The sequence below is a fragment of the Ambystoma mexicanum genome, chromosome 5q, assembly GCF_040938575.1.
Source record: "Ambystoma mexicanum isolate Mex_15411 chromosome 5q, UKY_AmexF1_1, whole genome shotgun sequence".
In the NCBI taxonomy this organism is placed as follows: domain Eukaryota; kingdom Metazoa; phylum Chordata; class Amphibia; order Caudata; family Ambystomatidae; genus Ambystoma; species Ambystoma mexicanum.
Genome location: NC_090933.1, coordinates 889,975,689 through 889,992,454, shown reverse-complemented (window position 1 = coordinate 889,992,454; position 16,766 = coordinate 889,975,689).

Here is a 16,766-nt window from a genome sequence, read left to right as displayed (position 1 = left end):
GCTGTCTGTATTTAGAGAGTAAAAGTGACAGGTATGCCATATATCGTATGGGATGTGTACCTCCAAAAATGTTTATGACTTTATTTTTGCTACTAGTATTTTGTCTCATCACAAAAATATGTCACACTTAGTTACAGCCACTGCTCCCATGCAATTCTATGTTTTTTTGCTACTAGTGTTTTGTTATAAAACAACACGTTGCCACACTTAGTTACATTCAAGAATGTTATCTCTCACCTCCAGATAGCTTGAAGTTGATTAAATGATTTTTAGGGACTAAAAAAGTTATTCCAAAGTGGGGTATTTTTAAGTGTGAAAATATGTTTTACACCTAAAACTGATATATTTTGTAATCCATGCTTATTTACACATAGTAATTAGTGCACATTAAAATATGCATTTTTAACTTTAAATTATTTTTTAATATTTGAGCTTCTTCCTATGTCACTGCTCTGCTGGTACTACTGACCCAAACACTTCCATAGAGTTGTAAATGTGGAAACTAAAAACAGGCTCCTATGACTTTGTTGTTTCCCTTTTGTTGAGTATTGGTGATAGTTGTCTGTATTTAGGGAGTAAAAGTAACAGGTATAACACATTTCTAAGTGATGCATACCTCCAAAAATGTCTATGATTTTGTTTTTGCCACTAGTATTTTATCTCATCACAAACATGTGTCACACTTGGTTACAGTCACTGAATATAATGTCCTGCCTCCATGAAATTCTATGATTATTTTCTACTAGTGTTTTATTTCATCACAAAAGGTTGCCACACTCAGTTACAGTGACAAAAAGATGGCATATGGGAATTTAACTCAATTAAATCCTTTTTTAATGTTCTACCTCTCCCGCATCCAAACCTAATTTAATGTGTTACCTCTCCCTCAACTGAACCCAAATTCATTTTTCTACCTCACCCTCAACTGCTCAAGCAACCTCCTACTTCTTCTTCCAAGACTGGTCACACATTTCAATTGTACATGCCTTCTTTATGTGGCATAAGCATTAACAGGCAGGGAGGGAAGGACTTCTCTCATCAAGCAAAAGGGAGGAAAGATGATTGGTATCCCCTTCCCCAGGCCTATATGGGTGAATGTAGACCTTCCTCGCCAGCTTACCTTTATGGTCCATCCGCATCCGTGCCGCAGCTCCGATCAACGCCAGATGTAGCCACAACTCAGAGGGACTAGCACCTCAAAGCAAATCACGCTCCTTTACCCGGGGTTCCCGGGACCACCAAGATGATAGAAGTGGTGCCAACCTGAAGGAAGGAACAAAATCCCTGCACGACTGACCCAAATGGGGCTAGAGCATCACGAACAAAGCAGTGTTAGTGATGCAAGTGTCCTCCTGTACCGGTGCAGGCCGTGCAGAAGATTGGGTTCAGCAATTCCCAAGAGGCCCACGTTAAGCCTTGACTACGGGTCCTCCTCTCCTGGCTCTGTCAGATTTGATGACATCGCAGCACAAGGGGCAGAGCCTAGCCCAGGCTCCCTCACTAACACGGCGATACACACTACCCAAGAAAGGGAAGAGGAACAATGGCTGCCGGGGCAAGCAAGAGCATCAATCCCAGGAGAAGAGGAGGGATACAAATGATCAGAGGAAACAGTAAGTAGTCTGCTACCCGTGTGAGCTGGGAAGGAGAGGAGATGAAGAAACAGGGGACCAGCATGAGAAAAGAAGGAGCAGCGGCTTGTAGAGGAGACTGGTGGCGAGGTATTGGAATTGGGGAACTAGAGGTTCTGCAATGTGAATGGGCATGACTGTGTGGCGAGTGAGCAGCGAAAACCAGTGAAAGGAGTGAATGTGAAGCGGTTTTTATAGAGTGAAAGGAGGGTGTTTATGTAGCTTTGAGGGTGGAATGGCAGGAGAAGTGTAGTAGTGAAAGGAGGATAGGAGTAGTGGGAGGAGTGTAGTTGCAATAGAAGGAGAGTTGTAGTAGGAGTGCAGAAGTAAGAGAGTGGGAGGAGTGGCAACATGAAAGGGTGGAGGCAAAACCCAAGAGGAGTGAAAGATAGGATGGATAAAATAAGTGGTGGGTGGAATACAGTGCAGGGTGAGAGAGTGGAAGTGGACAGGGGGGGTTAGTTTGAGTGTGGTAGGAATTCCCGAGCGAGTGTAGTAAACCATCATTGTAGGAAGTCACCAGTAGACGAAGACAACCATAGACAGTAGGGGAAACCAAACAATAGCACTAATCTGGGATTACAGATGCTTGGGTTAGGGACAGAAACGCAAGAGAGATGAGAGAGACTGGAATGGTCCTAGGGCCCACAAATTATCAATAGAAACCCTTGGGCAGACTTTGAGTCTGTTAGTGATTTAATATAGTGAGAGTACATTTTCTATTTATTTTATTTTATTGTGCATTTGTAAGGCGCTTATACAACAAGAAATTGTGTTTCAAAGCGCCCACAGGGCAAGCAGGGGGGAACAACAGGCAGATAGAAATCATGAACAGGATAGAGGCGGTCCTTCTAGGCCTTGTGAGCATTCAGAACGTGCGAATGCACCCCAACATGTGACGCCCAACTCTCCCTAACCCCTTTTGAAGTTCAGTTCAGCCGAATCATCTGAAATTCGGGTAATTCAGTATTTGGCCAAATAGGTTCATCTGAGCTTCCTAGTGAGTGTGGTCAGTATTGCACTTAGACACATTGTCCTCATGCTGTACAAGCTATTCTTGACTGACTGCCAACAGATACAGATAATTGTCTACAAGATTTACAACTACTCTCACATTCGCACTGTGAGAATGGAAACGCTGAAAGAGTTATGAGATTTGTCAAAGTTCAGTGCTAACAACTGATGGGCCCTAGAAATCCATATGCGATTACCATTCAAGCATGTCATAAAAAGCATGTGCATCTTGCTTAAGGCTGTGAGACATTTTTCATGGCAGAAAATGGCATTTGTTACAGTCAGCATCTCTGGAAGTGTTTTGCCAAGATCCATCCAACAAGCTGTCATTGACTCTGCTGAGCCAGACATGAGGTAAGCAGAAATGAAACACTTTAAATAGAGTTTCAAGTCCTCACAAATCCATTATCTTTCAGATAATGCGTGCACTACATTATTTTTGAAAATGTTGCATTGCTTTGCAGAGGATCAAAAGCCTTGAAAGGTCACCTTAATTGCCATATTAACTAAAGAAGGCATCATCCTGTCAGCTTGTGCACGCTGCAACATGTTTCAGTTGATTTTTTGTGCGAATCACTTGAAGCAACTTGATTGGAAAGATATCTCACTCAAGTGTCCTAGGACTGACAAAAATGAAAGCTCTCTGTAAAAGCCAGCTGTAAGAGTGTGGGCACACCATAATTCCCAAACATAGGACCAAGGGGTAAAACCCTAAAGTGTTGCTGCGTCCCTTGCAATTCAATGCTTCAAGTTTAAAAAAGCATGACTGAATCATTGTTTTTTTTAAAACTCAAAGCATTGAATTGCAAGGGATCAGACGGCATTTTGGGGTTTTACCCCTTGGTCCTATGTATGGTAAAGTTGTTTACCACTGATTGCGACAGTGGTTGTGTCTGGTCCAAATACTTGAATTTTCTAAACACATGACTGTATATTAATTAAGGTGGTGCCCGCTTCCCGAGTGTGAGTCCATTACTTTCCAACCTTGAAATGCCTTTTATTGTGTTGTTGGGCTTTTTAGGCCTTGGCATGTACTTTGCATGCTCAACTGTGCCATGGTATGCACTGCTATAGGTGGTTTTGTTTTACATTGTTTTAATAGGTTTTGTTACGTAGTATTTTATGCTTACAATCGGGCAGTGCTGTGAAAATCAGCATTTTCTTTTGCACATCATAACAAGAAGGCGCAAGATTTCAGCGATTTATTGTCCCTGTTAGGCCTCGTCACATTTGTACGACGTTGGTACGACGTCCTTTCATTGCGGGATATTTTTTCACAGGCTTTTTTACCATGAATTTCTTAAAACATTTTGAATTTGCCTGAAATAATTTTCTTTGTTCATTGCACCTGGAATACTTATGAGAATTAGCAACCTATTTGCAACTCCATAGGAGAACTTTTTTGTGAGCACACCTGGAACCAGATTAAATTCTGGATCTTTCTTTCTTTTTTCAATTATTGAAACCTTTTGCCAAGGCCTCAAGGTCTTCTCCGATACACCCAATTCTGAAATTCAATGAACTATAATTAACTCAGCAGTGCCCACCCACAATCACACAAGCACATCACATTCTGCCAGTTTGTGCTCTCATTTGTGAATAGGTCTGCCCAGGGATATTCACTCACAACGTATCTAATCCTCATTTTTTCAAAACAGAATATATCAAGAATATTACTAAGAAAGGCAATTCTAGAAGGCCTTTTACCATAAGAGGGGTACAAAAGGGCCTTATTTTGGCTGCCAAAAAACATAAAATCAGGTGCTTTTTGTAATTGGAGGGGAATGCCAAATTGGCACTTCAACTGTGATGAGATAACTGTGTTCACCATCCCTGACTGATTTAGAATAGGGATGCACATTGCCCACTGCTGGGAACACCATCTAATTTCAGGGTGCATTGGAACTTCTCTCAATCACCAAACCAGAAGTGCATCACTACCAGGACATTGGCATGGCCACACCATGTGGTGACAGGAGACACCATTAAGGGACTGTTATGTATCATGTTTTGTGACTGAGAAGACAAAATAATGGTTATTTGGAGGCAAGAGATTACAGTCATTGATAGTAGCTGAGTGACGAATGCGACAATATACAATATTTGCAAAGAAAAACCCTACACTTAATTGGAGGGCAGTGTATTATATTCAGTCGCTGTAACTCAGTGTGCCAACTTTTTGTGTTGGATGAAACGAAATAATAGTTGAAAAGGAATAATTGTGAGGTGGGAGATTTCATTTAGTGGCTGTAACTAAGTGTACCAGCAATATACTATTTGCAATTTGTAATAAAACAAAAAGAAAGTTGCAAGGAAAATGTCTTAGGATTGTTGGGAAGGTGAGTATTGCATTCAGTGTTTGCATCAAAGTGTGAGAACATTTTGAGGAAAGATATCAGTTGAAAGATTGTATAATTGATTGGAGGCAGGAGATTACAATCATTGGCTGTAACTGAATTTTCAAACTTTGTGCGCTGAATGAGACGAAAGAATATTTGTGAATATCTGTGAAGAGATAAAATAGTAGTTGGGATGCACATTTTAGGGAATTGCTTGAAGGTAAAGAATTCATTCAGTGACTCTAATTGAGTAAGCCAACCTTCTGTGATGGACAAGAGAAAATATTAGTTAAATACAATCAATGGCAGAATTTTTTTGAGGTAGGAGTTTACAGTTAGTGTATGTGTATGTGCCAACATTGTGTGAAAAATTAGACAAACCATTATTTGTGAACCTGTGTGGGAAAAAAATACTAGATTTGAAGAAAAACATAGAATTGTTTGGTTGCAGGTGATTACATTGAGTGACTGTAATTGGGCGAGTCCACTTTTTGGGATGGATATGACACAATAGTGGTTGTGTAGATCTGTGATGAGACAAAACAATCATTATGAAGAAAGGTGTTCGAATTGTTTGGTAGCAGGATATTAAAATCAGTGGCTTTAACTGAGTACTCCATAATTTTGAGATGGATAATACAAAGCTCTGCACTTTGGAATCCACCTAAGATGGCGCCTACCAGTGGTTGCAGTGTTGCAGGCATTTAGAACACACACTGTTCCTTGACTCTGCCTCCCACCCAGGAGAATGCTTTTCTTGCTACTCGGACCGTAGCTCACTGCGTTGCTACTTTTCCTAGTGAACGCCTCGTAAGTTTACAAACTCTCTGTCCTGTAATTTCCTAGTCATTTGTCGTTCCTTGTTTCACTACTTACTAAACCCTCTCTCTTTTGTAGAATCTCCTCGCCCCCATCGCAACTCTATCTTGCCAAGCAGTGATTTCTGGCTTCTGATGCACTTCTGGGAAGGGGCGCGTTGTCAAGTTCCCTTAGCAATGCTCTGGATTCCCTTCTAGTGTTCATTCCTGTTTGTTACCTTCTCGCAGATGCTCAGCAGTCTGCTACCAAAAATCTGTGTCCAGGAGCAGGGGAATAGGGTGACCAGGGGGATCCTCATATTCACAGTCTGCTGTCTCTGATCCAAGTTGATGATAAAGTGGGTTTGTAAGGTTAATGTAAAGTGCATCATTATATTCAGAATATCACAATAATTGTTGCAAAGAAGCTAATTATAGAAAGGTTTGGTAACAGTTGATTAAATTCAATGGCTGTATCTGTGTGTGCCAACCTTTTTGGCAGATGAGGCCAAATAATAGCTGTAATGAAAATACATAGAATTGTTCAAAGCCACAAGATTACAATTATCAATGGTAACTGAGTGTACCAATGTCTTGTGATAAATAAGACAAAATATGCGTTGAACAGAAAAATCCTTAGAATTGTTTGTAGCAGAAGATTACACTTCATTCAGTGATGTAACTGAGTCTAACAACAAAAAAACGATTTATGAAGATGTGCTACAAGGCAACATACTAATTGCAATAAAAATAATTAGAAATGTTTTGAGGCAGGATACTTCAATCAATGGTTGTAACCAAGTTTGCCAACATTTTGTGAAGGCCAAGCCAGAAAAAGCTAGTTGCAAAGAAAATTATGTGGAAGCAGGGAATTACAGGCAGTGATGTAAAAAACAAAATACTTATTGAGAAGAAACATTAAAATAAATATTCAGATGCAACAGATTATATTCGGTGTCTCTAACTGAATGTGGCAACCTTTTATGATGGGTTAGACAAAATATGTGTTGTAAAGAACATTTCTCTACATTCAGGGTGTATAATTGAACATATCAAATGTTTGTGTCAGACCACCCAAACAGCTTTATGATCAGACACAATGCTAGTTGTGAATCAAAAATCATAAAAAAGCTTGGTGGCAGCAGAAAACATTCAGTTGCTGTAACTGAGAATGCCAATATTTATGGATGGATGGATGAGACAAACTACTACTTGCAAAAATATGTAATGAGGAACAAATAATAGTCACAAAGAAAAATGCTTAGAATTTTTCAGTGGTAGCATATTACATTCAGGGTTGTCACCGAGTGTGCCAACATTTTGTGATTGACGGGAAAAAGTACTTGTTTTATAAAACATGTATTACATTGTTTGGCAGTAGATAACCTAAGGGTCTGCAAGTGAGAGTAACCCATTTTTGTGATAGTTGAGATAAAATGCTACTTGTGAAGATTTTTGTAGAGACAACATATTAGTTGCAAAAAGAAATGTTTGGTGGCAGGAGAGGACTTCATTGGCTGTAAATGGGTGTAGCAAACTTTGTGATGGATCATATTAAATAATAGCAAAGAAGAAAATCCTACAATTGTTTGTAGGCAGAGGATTACATTCAGTGGTGGTAACTGAGGGGCCAACTTTTTTTGATGGATAGGGCAAAATAATATTTGCATAGAAAAATGCTTAGAAATGTTTGAAGGTAGAAGATTGCTTTCAGTTTCTGTGAGTGCAAAACAAAATAATTCTTTTGCAGATTTGTAACAAAACAAATTTGTAGTTGCAAAGAAAAAATCTTCTAATTGTTTGGAGCAGCATGGCAAATTAGCGGTTGCCCAAATGTGCCAACTTCTTATGAAGACTGAGACAAAATGCTATTTGAAAAGAATACATTATAGAATTGCTTACAGTCAGTGGCTGTAACTGACAGTGCAAACTTTTTCTTTTTGTGATGAGTGAGACAAAATAATATTTGCAAATGTGTAAGAGACAAAAAACTATCTGGCAAGAATATCATATTCAACAACAGAGACAAGCTTAATAGGAACAAATCTTAGAATTGTTTGGAACAGGACATTACATTCAGTAGCTGTACCCATGCCAACCTTTTGTGACAAATGAGGCAAAAGACTATTTGCAAAGATATGTGAAAAGGCAAAAATCCTAATTGTTATGAATAATTCATAGGATTGTGGGGGAAAGTCTGGAATTGAAAATGATATGTACTCCTCTGGTATACTGCTTCATTATAATATTGTGTATGTACTGCAAATTGCCATATTTAAACAACTGTTTCTTGCTTAAGCTTTACTGTGCATGTCTTTGCAATTAAGGCTCTTCACCTAGTGCGTAGCTGTGCTCGCCTCCACATCTCTCATTTCTGACATGTTTCCCTTTTGGGATATGTAAGTGTGTTTTAGGGTCCCGCTTTCTTAGGAAAAGCAGCTTTAGTAGACTAAAGTCATCATACTTTAAGCATGCTCACCTGCCTCAGACCATGGGTGAACCTTTGAGGAGTACATTCAGGTTCACTAAATGTATCACTGTATGCTGTCCTTCCTGATAACACTGTCTTACATGTAAGAAAAGAGCTGGTATCAAAGACTTGAAAAGAGGGACTTTGTTCCCTGCTTGTAACATTGTTTCTGTATGATTCCTTGCTCTGTCTGGGCCTCTCCTTCCATTGAAATGCGCGTGTTCCTTTGGGTATACGAGAATAGTGTTTGGAGGGAGGGGGTTCTCACATGCATCGGCAGTCTCATACTGTCGTTGGTTTGTTTTGTCCCATTGCTTGCTGTTTTACAAATACATTGTTCACCAATCCATCAGAATAGTCAGTGGTAATTTGTCCACAACAGGTTTGATGCCTGCGATGTCGGATTCCCGCTGCGGCCAAGTCCAAGGACCGCCTAGCGCACCTCACGGGATCCCCATGGCCCCAGAAGAGATGGTTTCATCATAGGAGACAGCTAGCCGGAGTGCATAGAGACACAGGGAAGGTGAACAGAGGAGATGCGGAAGAAGAGTCAACCGAACATTGTGGGTTGGTGAACACAGCAATTGCATCAGTGTAATGTCATGTTTTCTATACTATTGTCTGAAACAGTTTAAGATAAATGTTTGTCTCTGGTTAAAGAATTCTGAAATCTGAAATCCGAAAATTGTTGTGATAATTCAAGGATATAGGAGGGAAGGTACCCTGCCTACAGAACTGTTTATCTGAATAAAAGCGGTTGGCCACCACAGTTTAGAATAAAAAAGTAAAAGCGTAAGAGGAAATGAGACCGCTGCATTATTCAGAGTAGTATAGCATGGACCAGGGGCTATGATGGATCTGTTCTGTATGAGTGTGAAGAACATATTTTGGATGAGAGCACCATTATTGGCCTGTCTTAAACTGTATCTTGACACTTGAAACCCTAAGTGTGCAACTAAGTAACAACCCTGCTTTATATTTTGCACTCTCCTCTATCATAGTATTGGAGCTGTAACAGGCTTCTTTTCTATCAATTATGTGTCTTGTTTTTGACTCTCACCTTCCCAAGTCTCTGAAACAAGGTGAAATACAACTCTGCATTGTGGGTAGCATAATAGGGGGACATAGGCTGTGAACCAGCTGTAAACTGAATCTGATCAACACCTGCAGGTGTCAATGATATCTCTGTACGGGAGGAGTAACAGAGGTCAGAGCCTGAGCCTCTGGATAGACGTGGCAGAGCTTCCAGCTTCCAGCTATGAGCCATACCCACTCCACCAGCCACAGGACACGATTGCATCCCAGGATAGACGATGTAAGTAATACCTTGTCTGACCCCTGTGAAAATGGGTTCAGGTCAGTCTAGACAAGTGCCACTTCCTCCCAAAGATAGTCCAGCACACTTCGTGTTTGCTCACTACTTGCCCAAAGCATGCAAGTACCTTGATAAATGGCACAAATATACACAGAGTGAGTGATCTAGACACTTTCCTCAGGAAGGCAGATTCCCGCTTAGACAGTTACCTGCAGGAGACAATACTTTAGTTAATGTACATGCAGTCAGGAGCACTATTGATTTGTTTAATATCCTTCAAAGATACATGAAAGAGTGTTCGCACCAACCGGCTTGAGGCCAAGGACAAGTCTTGCAGTCCTGTTCTGGATGAGTTGCAGAGGGCAGAGAGTAGAGGCAGGCAGATTTAGAAAGAGGCTGTTGCAGTAGTCCAGCCTAGAGAGAACCAGAGCTCTGGAGACAGTGAGCTTCTGGGGAAGGAGAGGAAAGGAAGTATACCTCTGAGGAGGTGCAGCTGGTAGTGTAACTTCTTAGAGATGTCAGAGATGTGAGGAGAGAAGGAAAGTGTGGCGTCGTAGATGACCCTGAGGTTTTCAGCCTCACAGGTGCGAGCAGGAAGAGGGCCAAGAGAGGCCGGCCAGTGAGTGACAGGAAAGGAGGGAGCAGGTGTGCCGATGAGGAGAATCTCAGTCTTACTGGCATTGAGGCAGAGATCATTGGCGGCACACCCCTCCTGGATGGTGGACCTACAGTCAGAGAGGAGAGAAGGAGAAGAGGTGACAGAAGGGAGCCTGAAAATGAGTTGATTGTCATCTGCAAAACACTGAAAGTTGGGGCAGAGAGCAGCAATGCGGTGGGCAAGAAGTGCCAGGTATTAGTTGAACAGCCGTGGAGAGAGGCTAGACCCCTGAGGAACACCACAGGTAGATATAGAGATAGAGGAGAGGAAGGACCCAAGTTGGACCTGGGAGGGTCGATCAGAGAGAGCATGGAGGTCAGCCAAGACAGGGCCTAATGGGTGATACCCAGGTTATCACAGAGAGGGTTGAGCAAGCTGGCATGGTTGACCATGTTAAAGGTAGAAGAGAAATCAAGTAATATGAGGACACAGGGGGTGTTGGAATCAAGGTTGGAGAACAGGTCTTCACAGATGTTCAGGAGAGCAGTTTCCATGCTTCTGGCAGCTCTGAAGCCAGACTGATTGTCATGGGGACAACCAACAGATTCAGTGCGAAGATTAAGCTGGGGGATGGCCAGCTTTTCCAGAGGTTTTCCCAGGAAAGGAGTGATGGAGATTGGATGATAGTTAGCCAGGCAGGAAGGGTCAGCAGAGGGTTTCTTAAGAAGAGGGTGCACAATGGAGTGCTTCAGGGGGGATGGGAAGACTCCAGAGGCGAAGGAGTGGTTGCAGAAATCAGCCAGAGAAGGAGCCAGGGTGTCAATGTGGTCCTTAATGGTTTTGGAGGAACAGGGGTGGACCTGTTTTGACAAGACTTTCATAGATCGGACTTGTCCAGAAACCTTGTCAGAGGAGAACAGGGGAAAGGCAGAGAAGGAGGGAGGAGAGGTGGTCAAAGAAGGGCCAGAGGAAGAGCATGGAGTAGAAGGAGGAGGGGGAGAGGAAGAGAGAGAGGACAGGATGTCCTGAGTTTTAGAAATGAAATGAGAAACCAGGGCTGTGCAGAGGGCCTGGGACGGTACAGGAGAGGTAGGGACTGCAAAAGGATTGTCTGGCTCCTGGCAGATTTTAAAGAGTTTGGCCGAGTTGTTAGATGCCGCGGAGATGCAGACTTGGATGTGGGCTCTCTGGTTGGTGTGGACAGAGAGCCGGTATTGCCTTTGGAGCAGGCAGCAGGCCAGTTTGTCAGAGGATGTACCGTAAGCACACCATTTCCTCTCGACCACCCTGCACTTGTCTTTAAGGGTGACGAGGTCTGAGTCGTACCAAGAGTTGCACTTAGCTTTGGGTTTCAAGCAGATCCTCATGACAGGGGCAAGAATATCAAGATTATCCGGTATAGCAGAGTGGAGCATGGAAAGGGCTGTGTCAGGATGTGAGTCAGCCAGAGGAGGAGGGGGTGAGAAGGTGGCGGCAAAAGCCTCAACGGACACACGCTTTATGGGTCGGATAACCGAGAAGGTAGGTGGCAGTGCTGGAGTTGGCTTGACCTGAGGAGTAGAGAGGGTGAGCTAGGAGGAAAGAAGAAAGTGATCAATCCAGGAGAGAGGAGTGGTGAGAGCGACCAAAAGGGGAAGGTCTGAAGAGATCATAATATCCAGAGTGTGACCTGCAGAGTGAGTCGGGCCAGAGGGGAGAATAGAGAGAGACAGTGGCAGAGGTCATGAAAGAGACCAGTGGAAGGACAGGAAGCATCCAGGTGGATGTTGAAGTCTCAAAGAAGGAGGAGTTGAGTGGTTGAGACCAGGAGGGAAGAGGAGAGGTCCGCCCACTCAGAGAGGAAGGAGGAGATCTGACCAAGTGGCCAATAGATGGTAGCCTCAGTAAGGGAATGGCCAGGAGAGAGAAAGGGTACGACGTCCTTTCATCGTGGGATGTTTTTTTGTGGGGTATTTTACTGCAAATTTTTTACCGAAAAAACTCATCACATTTTTGGCAGGGTTAGAAAAATATATAAATTGCGTTTGGGTGTTCGGGAATATAGAAAAAATTAAAGGGGATGGGGGTTTGTGGGGAAACCCCCCCAAAAATAAAAAAATAAAAATGATGAGTTTTTGGGGAAATAAAATTAGCTGTAAAAAACCTTGCGAAAAAACATCCCGCGATGAAACGACATGGAACCGAGAGAAAGAGCCTGCAGATGAGGCATTCGAAAGAGGAGTTAGCCTGCATAGGAATGACAGAGGCAGAAATCCACTCAGGGAAAATACTGTTCTCCTGATGGTGTATATCTTGACATCCCTGCTAACACAGAGCATGAGGTGTTTGCAGTATTACATTACCCGTTCAAACCCCGGAGAATGACCCAACACTCCCTGTTTGTGATAGGAACTATTGGACTGTTTCCCTGTCATATCATGGTCAACTCGTGAAAATGACACTGGTTATATGGTCAATGCTGAGCCAGTTAAAATTACTTTAATCCTGTCAAGCCCCTGCCATGTGTACCTCAGTATCTTAATGCTCGGCAGACTGAAGATGGCATTTGTCCTGTAATAGTATCCCTTCTGCAACAAGGTATTATTGCACCAGCCTGCACCCCTGCAATACTCCGATTTTACCCACAAAGAAGCCAGGTAAAGAGGTTTATCATTTTATTTAAGACCTGCATGGGTTACCAGCTTTCCCTGTTGTACGTAACCCGGCTACCATCCTGTTATGTATTCCCTACTCAGCCAAGCATTTCACTGTTGTAGATTTGTGTTCAGCATTTTTCTCCATACCTATACATATATAGCCATACCGCCATACCTATACATCCCGACAGCCAGTGTATGTTCGCATTTACCCATAAATCCATGCAATGTACATTCATTCGACTTCAAACGGAATACATAGAAATCCCTTCCCTGTTCTCACAAATTTTCAAGCAAAATATCTCTTAATAGCACACCTAATACATATTAAATTAAAAAAAGTAGTAAGCCCTATGTAAATTGAACACTTAGTGTGCTGGGGAGGACTACAGACCCTGACACAAATGTTCAAGAAAGATCTTGATTCAGTTCAGTTCCCAGGAGGGTCAATGCTGCTGCAGTATGTAGATCTGCTCCTCACCTCCCCCAACCCTTGGAAGCATGTGAGGGAGACTCTCTCATACTTTTGAAAGCGCTTGCTGAAAATAATTGTTTGAAGGCAGTAGATAATATTCATGGCTTTAATTTGGTGTGCCAAAATGATGTGATGGATGAGACAAAATACTAATTGTGATCAAAGGAAATACTAGTTGGGAACAAAATTAATTATACTTTTTTGAAAACATGAGATTACATACAGTGCCTAAAATTGAGTGGGACAACTATCTTTGAAATAAGAAAAGTGCATACTGTAAAGGAAATATCATATAATTCTTTGGATCAGGAAATTACATTCAGTGGCTTTACTGAACATGCTAGTATTCTATAATGCGTGAGACAGAATGCGGGTTGCAGAGATTTCTGATGAGTTATGATAGTAGTTGTGAAGAAAATATCAAAGAATTGAGAATTGTTTGGAGGCGGTAGATTACATCCTCTGGTTACACAGAAAGTGTCAAATATTTCTGACAGACAAGAGAAAAATGATCAGGAGTCAGGTTATTTCATTCAGTGGTTACAATTTACTGCATCACGTTTTGGTTATAGACAGGACAAAGCCATTGCAGAGGTTTGTGATGAGGCAAAGATTAATTGTAAAGAACATATTTTATGTTATGGATCAGAATGTGTCAAATGTATGAAACAGATTGGAAACTATAATAGTTGCAAATAATTATGCTGATACAAAATACTAGCTACAAATGAAAATCCTAGATTTGTTTGTGAACAGAAGATTATATTCAGGAGTTGTTGCAGAGCATCTCAATGTTTTATAATAGAGAAGACATAATACTAAATGTGAAGAAAAAAATCTAAGAATTGTTTAGAGGCAGGAGCTTACATTCAGTGGCTGTAACTGAGCGTGCCAACTTGCCATTACGTTTTTTTAAATGTACTTTATTTTTATTGTGTTTTGGTTTTCAATTAAAAACTTTCATAATTCAGGTAAACATGTATCAACATTGAATAATACACACATAATAAAATATAAATATAACCCATACAATTCAGTAAGCATTATTGAAAAATGAGACAAAAATCATCATTATCATAAACATTAATCCCATAAATGTATAACACAAGGTCATGAAAAAAATATTAGGCGAAAGAGATCCCATGTTAAACACAAATTTAAGGACAGATATGAGGAGGCTCATCATTAAGACAGATTTGTGGGAAATTCACCCTTTTCCATGAGATAGAGACTGGGATTTTTAATTGTATACTAAAAGCATTAAATATCTATTAAGACAATATGATATTTGTACCTAAAGTGCCTCTAACGATATCTTCAAGTGACTATTTCACATTGCAGAACAATATCAATCCTTTAAACTCATTAAAAGATCAGCTAATGTATGGGAATATCCCCAAACTGAGTGAATAGCTCTTTCCGAAATGCAGCTGATGCGATTGTCAGGGATAATTGCTTTCCATGCATTAGTCTGCGCCAGAGAATTTCTGGGATCACAGCCTTAGTGTAGTGAATCAATATTTCAAGATAATATAATCTTCTTTGTAAAAATGCAGGACATTCTAAGAGCACATATCAGAGTGTTTCCAATGTATCCATGTTGCATATTCTGCATGTCTGCAGCTCGTGAGATACACCTAATAATGGACTCATTACTTTTAGAGTGTGCAAACAATTACATCTAAATCTTAAAAAACACATTCTCTGTGTGAGAGAGGGACATTTATAAGTGTAGCCCATCGGGGGCCTTAGTCCTGGGAGACAGTTTACATATTCTTTATTAAGTTTCAAACTGGACACGTTTTCCCCATTTAGCAATACTTTCCACCTCTCTTAATTGTTTTCTGACCAGCGTCTGAACCTAATTGTGTCAGATCTGCACTCGCCTCTTTAAGATAACTCTCACAAACCAGCATGAGTTCATTCAGGGAACAATCTGCGCTGCATCGCTGCAGAAGATTACATTAATTAGCTTGCAGGGTAGTGTGCCACACATTTGTGACGGACAAGACAAAAAACTAGATGTGAAGAAAAATGTAGTACAATTGTTTGAAGGCAGGCAATTATACTAACTGGCTGCAATTGTGTGCACCACAGTTATTTTAATAGACATCAGATAATATGAGTAATGCATATAATATATTAGAACTGTTTGGAGGTAGAATATTAAATGCCCCTAAAGGTGTGTGCCAAGTTTTGGTGACATGCAAGACCACGTATTAGGTATGAAGAACATATCTTAGAATGATTTGGAGACAGAGGCTACATAGAGGCTGAAAGTGAGTGTGACAATAGTATGTGATGAATGAGATAAAATACCAGATGCAAATATTTGTGATGTAACAGAACACTGGTTGTAAAGAGGAGATTATTAGCATTGTTTCTAGGCATGAGGTTCAATGCAGTGGATGACAATCTGGGAACATTTCTTGATAGACGAGATAAAGAAAAATAGTAGAATTTTTTGTGATGATTATGCCAACTTTTTGTAATGGATGAGAATATTCTAGATACAAAGATTTGTGATGAAACCAAATACTGTTTCATGCCACATATTATGAATGCCTTACAAGTAGGTAAGCTATTTGACTGAAGTAATGTACTCAACGTACTACTAAGTTTAACATGTTGCAACAAACACAGATGCATGTCGCTATTGGAAAGATAAAAATGTATTTTTTTTACACAGGCTCTGCTGAACACACACTGATTTGAATGTGTCCTTCAGAAATGTCTCCACTGTTATACCTTATAATGTAAACAGCACACTGCTCCATGCCCTTCTCCAATAGAATGTGCAAATAGCCGCCTTATCAGCATATTATTTTTAAAACAATGTTTTCACAGAATAAAAATTAAACTTGGTCCTGGTTTCCACATGTAAAACACAAAGGGTCCTTATATAAGACTACCAACTCTTGCACTTACCTGTTGATGGACCCATGCATGCAATTTTCAACACTCACAAACCAGAATGTATTTGTGAAGAGTGAATAAAGGCCACGTCAAATTTACTCTTCACTTTTAATCTCCTCTTTGCTAGAAATAAAAGCTACCTGTGAATTAGGCTATCCAGGTGGCATTTTATAATGGATTTCAATGGAATCTGTTTAGTCTTCAGCAGGTGCCAAACCAAGGTGTATTCCATTGGAAACATTAGGTTTTACACGTGCATGAAAATCTCATGCAGGTGTAAAACCAAGTGCTCTCTCAATACTGAGGTAGAAAGCAAAGCAGCCATGAACACTTTGCTTTGCTGTCCTCCTATGCCTTGGAGCATCAGGAAAAGCACATTGGGGGTGCAAAATGAAACCATAAAGGCATTTTTTATGCTTTCATTTTGCACACCACTCATTAAACAATGACCCCCTAAGTGTTGAAACATGTTGTTATATTGTTTATTCAATAAGAAACATGCTCCAATTTAATTGCCAGAGTTATATTTGCATACTCCATTTTAATTGTTAGGTGCCACATTTAGAAAGCAAAGC